General features: G+C 32.6%; 1 pseudogene across 1 annotated transcript; it reads left to right on the top strand.

Moving 5' to 3' along the window:
- Positions 1-5302: 5302 nt before the first annotated feature.
- On the top strand, positions 5303-8585 carry LOC143568075 (glycerol-3-phosphate acyltransferase 5-like; annotated as a pseudogene). Its single transcript, XR_013141520.1, has 3 exons — positions 5303-6092; positions 6498-7001; positions 7981-8585. The product of XR_013141520.1 is annotated as a glycerol-3-phosphate acyltransferase 5-like (transcript).
- The last annotated feature ends 1098 nt before the right edge of the window (positions 8586-9683 follow it).

Genomic DNA, 9683 nt, shown 5'->3' with positions numbered 1-9683 from the left:
CATCGGGTACCGGTACCCAAACAAACATTTTGGTGCCTGTACCAAGTTTTTAAAAAAAATCAGGAACAAAAAATTCGGGATCGATACTGGTATATGTATTTACTGAATTTTTGCTTACGGTACCATGCAGTGCCGAACTAGACATTTTCGGTATCGGTACTTGTAACAAGTTTTTAAGAAAATGAGATCGGTAGGGTATTGAGCTATCTCTATTCTAGGCATCATCGAAAGATGATATTGGGTTTTCAAAAGCTCTCATTGAAAATAACTTTAAAAACCAAAATAGAAAGTTCAGAAAAGCACATATAATGATATAATATCTAGGGCAAATATCACAAAAGAATCAACATATTTTCAGGTTTTGCTCACAAAAGTCTCTCAACGCGACTTTTGCATATACTTGTTGAATTTGAACATAAAAGTTACTTAACTCAACTTTTGCATATAAAAATCACTCAACTCAACTTTTGCACATATAAAAGCCACTCAACTCAATTTTTGCATCTAAAGTAGTAACAAGATCCTCATCTTCAAGGTACATTGGTAACAAGTCTAAAATTTCCTCATCCTCGTGACTTGCTTTAGAATAAGTTCATTATAATCATCCATTTCATCATTTGGGTATTATTCCATTTTATAAAAACACGTACATAACCCGCGAATAAATAACATCTTCAAAATTACTAATATTAACAATAATTTAATATTACTCGATACTAAGATAGCCAAAATACACTAGATAATTAACAACATACATACGATCAAATGACATGAAACTTAATAACTATAAAACTTAATATATGGATATTATTAAACAGGAATTTGAGTTTTAAAAATAATAATTATAATAATAATAAACAATGTAAGAATGAAAAATCAAGAAACACAAATTGGTGATATCAAACAAGAATAATAAATGACACTATATATGTTCATTCCCGTGCTTCGATTTCAAGTTGCAAAGATTTTCCGATCATTTGTTTCATATTCGTAACCGTGAGTTGTCGTTTCAGCTTATTAGGAGCTATATGTAAAAATTAAGTTTAAGGACTTTTATATGCAAAGTTGAGTTAAGGGACTTTTATGTTCAAATTCAACTAAAGAAATGACTTTTATATGCAAAAGTCGAGTTGAGAGACTTTTGTGAGCAAAACCTAAAAATATGTTGGTTTTTTGTGGTATTTGCCCTAATATCAAACGCAAGAAATATGGTCCTTTGGTATTAGTTGTGATTTTTTATATTTGTTCTTTGGTTTGAAATTTTGATTTTGTGCTTTTAAAAAACCTACTAACTTGTCACAACACATACTTACACACACCACACAGTCGATTAAAGATTGAACCTTGTATCATTCATGCTTGTGTATTTTGCTTTTGCAACCGGTGATAGGCTTTATTATCTTTCTTGTTGATTCATTTATGTAAATTGAAAAAATCCTAAACCAAACTTGTTATTCAAAGGTAACTCAGTATTTTACTATACTTCCTATGACAAAGTTTGCCGTTTTGACTTATCAATTTTATTTTTAATGCATGAAAGTATTGCCCAATGCCCACTTGTATAAATTCATCAAAAATAATCATTCTTTTGACTTCTCTTTTAGTTTCATTATAACATAAACTTCTTTAAAAAGATTTCATTTGAACATTTTAAATTAGAACATTTTTTATAAGAAATATTTCAAATGTAACACCCAAATTTTCAAGACATAATATATATTTAAAAACAAATAAAATACATTTTTATATAAAGCGATAAAAGGTATTAATTTACTCAAACAGTTGGCTTTTATTTGTTAAGGCATGTAATTGTGGGGTAACTAGAAAGAGCTAATTATCGCGTCACGTAATTTCCGTATATGATAATTGGTCACCTGTTAATTTAAGCATTGTGGGTTAACCGGCCACCATCCCATTAAAATAATAATTAAACTACATAAAAAAAATTTTAAAAAGGAAAGTGGTAAAATGGGGTGAGGTGAACTTTTTTAATTGGTTACCAATATTTTCTTTGGTTGTTAGTGGAGTGGACACACCATTTGTTTTTGTATAACGTCGTTATTGGGGTGATGCTCCCCACCTATGGCTTAAATTGCCCGATAGTGTGGTGTAGGAGGCTCCATCATGCTTATCTAACATGAATGTCGTCTCTATAACACATGGCCAAAGACAATGTGGGACATGGACTATGGTGTAACATTCCAATTCCAACTATGGAGATTTTCAAAGTGTCACAAATAACGAATCTCTAGTTACTAAATCCAAATCACAAATGTTTCTCACATGAAGTTACAAGATCACAAATATACTACAAAAACCTAAGACTTGGCCTTAAGTTCCCCGGTGACCAACTCCAACAATTCCCAATTTCACCATATATCTTGGTTGCGGTTATGCGAGACAGCTTTCTCAACCACCGGGTCGTGTGTATGCCGAACGGGTAGATAAAAAAGATGAAGAAGCCGCCTCCTTCTTGCCTTTCAGTTGCTTGCACTTGCCATAACTAGTCTAGTGGTGGTGAGAGTGAAAACAATTAATCTCTATATTAGAACTGATATTATTATTAATGTCTAAACGTAATTTGTATATCAACAATTTAAACAATAACCTTACCAATATTCTTCGGTATTAGTCTTTATTGAATTGAAATAACCGTACATTTCAGTACAAAACAATTAATATTGCATGGTTGCTCAGAACCCCTGATGAAAACCTTTTTTCTAGTTATAATAACATAATCGTATTACCTTTATGGTTTATTTAGAAGTCGAGAGATGACAAAGTCTTTAACCACAAGTGATGCAATCCCACTGAATTCGCCCAGGAGAAAAGGTCAATAAACATGAAAACTTTCATAAGCCGTCTCTTTGCGAAAATCACTTGACTTTTTATATTGCCTAATTAACAACTTGCGAGTATAAAAAGTAGAATTCTAAAGGAAGTCTGTTGGTTCAGGCCCCTAATGAACACACACAACACTCGTATGTATACGTAAATATGGAATGAAGAAAAAACACAGAGAGTGAAAAGCTTGCTGAACTATATTGATAATAATATCAAAAGGGTGTACTTAAATAATATGAATAAAGAGTCCATATATAGACTTACAGATAGATACATGCAACGTGGGAAATAAAATAACAATAAAATACTAATTTAGCCTAAAAAACTGGTACACCAAATTGACTTCTTCTGCCCAACTTGCATAAACAATATATTTGGTCATCCACGTTTCCTGTGAGTTCGGTCAAACTAGTGCCAATTCAACAACTTATCTGTTAGTTGTTAATGACCCATTCTCTTAACCGTACTTGACCCGAACCGACCCGAAACATCAAGATTATACCCAACAAAGTCTACAATCGTTTTATATATTTTACATTTGATCATTTATAAGGTCCCATGCTAATTGTAATTAGGGCTTAAAACTATAAATATAAATATGTTAATTTGAGTTCTTTGTAAATCAATTTGAGATGACACTATGTTAAAAACGACTTACTTTGATATTATTCTTACGTTCATGTTATTATTCTTTTTCTATATTCTTTTATATATGCTGCCTAACAATTCAGATACATTATCCAACTAATGATGATGTACATCAAATCCAACATCGTCAGTATAACAATTACACCTACATATTTATATATATGCTACAATTGTTTTTTTCTCACCTGCATTTGCAAAACTTTAGAGTTTCCTACCTGCTTTCAACATAAAGACAAGTTAGTTATTACAACATACATGTATTATTTATAGTTATAATATATGTAATTAGGTATATAAATAGAAAAAAAAAGGGTAACACCTTTATTATCATTCTGCTGAAGAAAATAAAGAAATAAGCCTCTTGAAAGTAGCCTTAGTTAATACTTTATTATATATTAATATAAAAAAAATAAGAATGTAATACTGTATTTCTAAGGAAATTACCAGATGGTTTACGGCTTTCAAACAACATTCGGGATGGTTATACTTTACTTGCTAGAGTTGCGTTTCAAACATAAAATTCACAACAAGCTGTGTTTGTGGAGCTAACGGACAGATAACATGACACCTGACATAATTAAAGCCTATAGACGACACATTGCACGGCCACATTCTTGGAGTCTTTGGGTCACTGTTGTAGGGACCATGAACGAGAGCTTGCGGCCCCTCAAATTAAATTATTATGATTCTAATCATAAGTTCCTAGTTATGCAAGTATAGATTAATTTTACAGTCGAAACATATATATAGATAATTATTTTATGAGAAAATTCCCTATATAACTATATAACCCTTTTGAGGAGACATAAAGTGAGAAATAACCCAAAATCTCTACATATTTTCTCGAAATAGCCCACTAAAGTTGGACTGAGACACAAATTTTTTTAATATATATATTATGTTTTGGAGGGCATGTTCACCAAATCTATTCAAACTTATAAAATTTTAATATTTTATGTTTTATCTGAATGTTTTATCACATATTTCTTTGAGAATTTGCACTTGTGTATTAGTTATTACAACGCCACTTGTAATTTTGACGTACATGCATGTTCTTGTTACTTTTAATAATTATTTATACGCAGACATGTACGTACATACAAATAAAATATAACAAAAAATTGGCAAGTATGGTATACCTAGCTTGCCATACGGCCATACTCCTCGCCATAGAAGAACAACACTTATTTTTGACGTACTTAAGTTTTAATAATTTTTATATGTAGATGCGTACATACATATATAATATAATAAAAATTGCAAGTATGGAATACCTAGCTGGCCATACGGCCATAGCCCTCGTCGTAGAAGACCAAAATATATATTAAAAGAAAATGTCAATGTACAAACATGGAGGTAACCTCAAAATATTATATACCTTTTATACAAAGCTTTGGTTCTTATATTCTTGGTAAGTAACCTAAATATACTGAAACATCTTTGGACCCGATACCGTGTTATCCAAATATGTACGAGAACCTCTATCCATCATAATCAAGACCGTTTTCTAACTTTAATAATAATAATAAAACACGGCTGTAAAATGTTTACATACATTTTATTTTCGTTTTTAGCATAAACTAGATGATACTAAATTAGAGATTTTCAATACAAAAGATTTTATATGCTTAAAATACAGTTAAATAATAAATTGTTACGATTACTATTAGTTAAATAAATGTGTTTCAAATTCACCTTTAATTGACTTTTTATGAGTATGAATTTATGAATTGGTGATAAGTTTTAGATCAATCTAAATAAGTTGTTGGGGTTAAGTTACCAGATATAAAAATATTATTTATTAAGTATACCAAGATATTTCAAACATTACACTAAACAAAGTTAATAAATAATTAAGAGACGAAAATTCAAATATATAAATTGGCACCATTTGTTCCCATGGATGGTAGGTATAAACCGATAAACGACCTCATTCTTGCATTACATATAGTCAAGCCAACTTCAACCTCCATCCATAATCCAATACACGCTTCTCACCTCAACTTCATCTTCAATCTATTCCTAAATTCAATCAAAACTTAACTCACAAAACTATAGCTAATTAAACACAAATTAACAAAACATATTATGGAGTCAGTGGTTTCTGAGCTAGAAGGAACTCTTTTAAAGAACAAAGATCCATTCTCCTATTTTATGCTAGTCGCATTCGAAGCGTCCGGCTTAATCCGATTCACATTGTTGTTATTATTCTGGCCGATCATCAAGCTACTTGATTGCAACCGTTGGAGTTCGAATGTCGGAGATTGAGTCCGTCGCCGAGGGCGGTTTTGCCCAAGTTTTACTTTGATGATATTGATTTGGAAGCTTGGAAGGTGTTTAACTTGGGTGAAAAACGGGTGGTTGTGACTAAAATGCCTACGGTTATGGTAAAGCAGTTTGTGAAAGATCATTTATTGGCTGATGAAGTCATTGGGAGTGAGCTTGTGGTTAGTCGGTTTGGGTTAGCCACTGGCTTGGTTCAAGATGGTGTGTTCGGATCATCGGTTAGTGATCGTGTTGCAGCCATGTTTAGTGGTCGGCAACCGGCCCTAGGGCTCGCGAGTTGCCCTTCGGATTCTCCATTCTTGTCTCTATGCCAGGTAAATCAAAATTACAATACATTCGTTAAACAAAGATATTTATAACACGAAACAATCCATTTTGATTGGGAAAATTCACAAAATAGCTTTAACTTTCTAAAACAACTAATCATTAGAGCGCGACAAGCGTTTTTTAAAGCAATGGATTTCACTTGACGTATCAGATTGGATCCTTTGGCGTAATTTATCAGTAATTGTTGACACGTGTCTTGTTATGATTGGTGAAAATTATTAGAAACTAGAAACAAAGTCAATAATTTATTTTTCAAAAGGTTAATATTTTATTAACATCTTGATCAAAATGAATATTATTTTCATGATTTCCATGAAAATATCATGCATGTGCATGAGAGTTATAATCATAAAAAATTAGCATACAAACAATATTATTTTATGTGATTGCAGGAACAACTAAATACACCATACATAATCCAAGACAAGGACCACATCCCACACCAGAAAACCCAGCCGGTGCCGGTGATCTTCCACGACGGTCGCCTTGTGAAGTGACCGACTCCTTCCACGGCACTTCTCATCCTTCTCTGGATCCCCATCGGTGTCATCCTTGCAACCATCCGTATACTAGTTGGACTTATGTTGCCAATGTGGGCTATTCCTTACGTGGCCTTCGTATTCGGTTCCAACGTCACAGTGAAAGGAGTCCCGCCACCAATACCGTCAGGGTCCAACGGTGGCGTCCTCTTTGTCTGCACCCACCGGACTTTAACGGACCCTGTGGTGTTGTCCACTGTCCTCCAACGAAGTATCCCAGCGGTTACTTACTCTGTATCGAGATTATCCGAGATCTTATCTCCGATCCCCACAGTTCGTTTGACCCGAATCCGCCATGTGGATGCTGAGAAGATCAAAGAGGAACTATCCAAAGGTGATTGGTGGTTTGCCCCGAAGGTACTGTATGAAACTTAGAACTACATAGTTTTTTTTTTAAAAAAAACTTTTCATTGTGGTTTTATAAATTAATTTTGATAACGTTTTTGATTTTTAAAAAAATTCTAATGTTTTACAAGTGTTTATTGGTGTATCATCATTTAATCTTGGCGTAACATATTTCAGTTTAGTACAATAAATATTCATCCAGTGCGCGGATCCACTCTTCTGCGCCAAAAGATAATCTGTTACGCCAAGTGCCAACGTGATAAGAGTGAAACTATAGCTAAAACAAATTCTTACCTAAAAATAAAAATAGTCGATTATATTGTAAGTAAAATAAAATTAAAGTCAAAGGCCATTTGTTAATTTTATGGGTCAATGACTATTTTGATAATTTTCTCTCTTTTTATACATATTAAATAAAATCTTTTTCATTAATCCCAAATACCAATCTAGACAAAAGATCCAATACAATAACACCTTAACATACAATAGGTACGTGAATCCTTTTTTTTCACGAATTAGTCCATGAAATCACATCCCAACATCTCGAAATCGTCAATACATATCCAATTAATCATTGGTTCACCGAAAAAAACAGTTTTGGATCGTTAATCGATCAATTTTATACATTTTTTTTCACGAAAACCGATTTTTGAGCGTTTTAGGTTTTTGCTAAGCGTTTTAGTTTTTGGTTGAGCGTTTTTGTATTTTTACCTTTGTTTTTTTGCCTTTAAGTGTCTCGCGTACCTATCGTACGTTAAGGCATTATTGTACGGTATCTCGACCCTACCAATTTATATACTACTTAAAAAAATACTTTTAAATATTACAAATTCATGTGAAAATATTGTACGTACACTCAGACTTTATTTTAATTTCAATATATTATGTTATTATGACGTTATACAGCTTTTAAACTAGTTCATCCAGTAAACCAGTAACGAATCATTGTTTTTTTTACTCTGTATAATTTTACTAACAATAACATTAACAGGTACGACTTGTAGAGAACCCTTTTTGCTTCGATTCAGCGCACTGTTCGCAGAACTAACAGACCGGATTGTGCCCGTGGCAATGAACTACCGGGTTGGGTTTTTCCATGCAACAACCGCTAGAGGTTGGAAAGGGTTAGACCCGATATTTTTCTTCATGAATCCTAGACCGGTTTATGAGGTTACATTCTTGAACCAGTTGCCAGCGGAGGCTACATGCTCATCGGGAAAAAGCCCACACGATGTTGCGAATTACGTTCAACGAATCTTGGCGGCCACACTAGGGTTTGAGTGCACAAATTTCACAAGGAAAGACAAGTATAGAGTGTTGGCAGGAAATGATGGAACGGTGTCTTATACAAACGGTGATGGACCGGGTTCAGAAGATGGGGAATACCGTGAGGAAGGTGGTGGGTACATTTAAATTACCGTTTGTGTTTAACTAGTTTATGGTAATTAGTATAATTATTGTTTGTTTTTTTATGTAATAAGTTTTTTTTTCGTTGCTTATTGTTTACGAACATTTTTTTTAATGTTGGTTTTACATTGAAAGGTATAATTAAATAATGTACGTGGATTGATATTTATTTGGGTTTTCATGGTGGTTTATTTGATGTAAACTGGACACACAAATTTCTATATTTTTACAAGAGTAAACTGTAGTTTGTATCAATGTAGTTTTGGGCGGGAAGTACTTAATTAGGCCTCTTCTTTTAATAATGAATTGTTAGCATCCTTGTGGTTATCGAGCAGTATCACATTGCGTCCCCTCATTTATCATTAATTTAAAATCAGTTGAAAAGACCTTTATGCCTTTTATGATGTTGCAATTGCATCCCTGCGCTTTGCATGCATACAGTTTGTTTGCCTCCTCCATCAGCTCCATACAAATTCAAATATAATTTCAATTCTTATGCAATTCATTTACACCTTTTAACTCATTTAAAAAGACTATTTACAAATTAGGGTTAATTTAACCTAAACAAATTCATACACACCCACCATTCGCCATTCATATAGAGTAGGTTAATCATCAATAATTAACTTTACAAAATATTATTAAAAACCATCCATAATCATAACATAACAAGGTTATCATTATTTACATACAAATTTGATTGAAAACTTTATACTTGATCAAGAAAAAAACAATGACTAAGGAAAACCTTCATAAAAAACTTGTTTAGTAAAAAAAACTGTCATACCCAACCTAATGGCCTAGACGTATGACCAATAGTTAGTACCGGTTTTGTAAATATATCAAAGTTGTGTTCTTTTAGCGATAGTCTTAAAATAAAATATTAATGTTATAAATGTTGAATTGAAATGCCCGTTTAATACCATAAAGCGTTTATATGAAAATATAATTTACATTCTTTCTAATTTCAACACCTGAGCCATTAGATAGCAATCTAATGACTATCTATCATTAATCCTCTTCTTGCCTGATCTAACCTATCTGATTCTTGTAAATTAGTTTGAAAATACGTCATCGATATATTGGTGAATTGTTGACTTCAAAAGATTTTCTGAAATATTGTTACAACACAAATATAGTTTTCTATACAGCTCAGCAGATATCATGCTTTGTCTCTAGGGCGTATCACTAACATACAATCTCAAGTCAACAGTATCTTCGAGATCTGCGCCCATCTGGATATATGGTTTGAAACTAATTGACGTGGTTCAGATAATACATATTATT

The sequence above is a fragment of the Bidens hawaiensis genome, unplaced genomic scaffold (genome assembly GCF_021521415.1).
Source record: "Bidens hawaiensis isolate Kalapana, Puna unplaced genomic scaffold, B.hawaiensis_p1.1 tig00023805_1, whole genome shotgun sequence".
In the NCBI taxonomy this organism is placed as follows: Eukaryota; Viridiplantae; Streptophyta; class Magnoliopsida; order Asterales; family Asteraceae; genus Bidens; species Bidens hawaiensis.
This window is presented reverse-complemented; position numbering and strand designations above follow the sequence as displayed.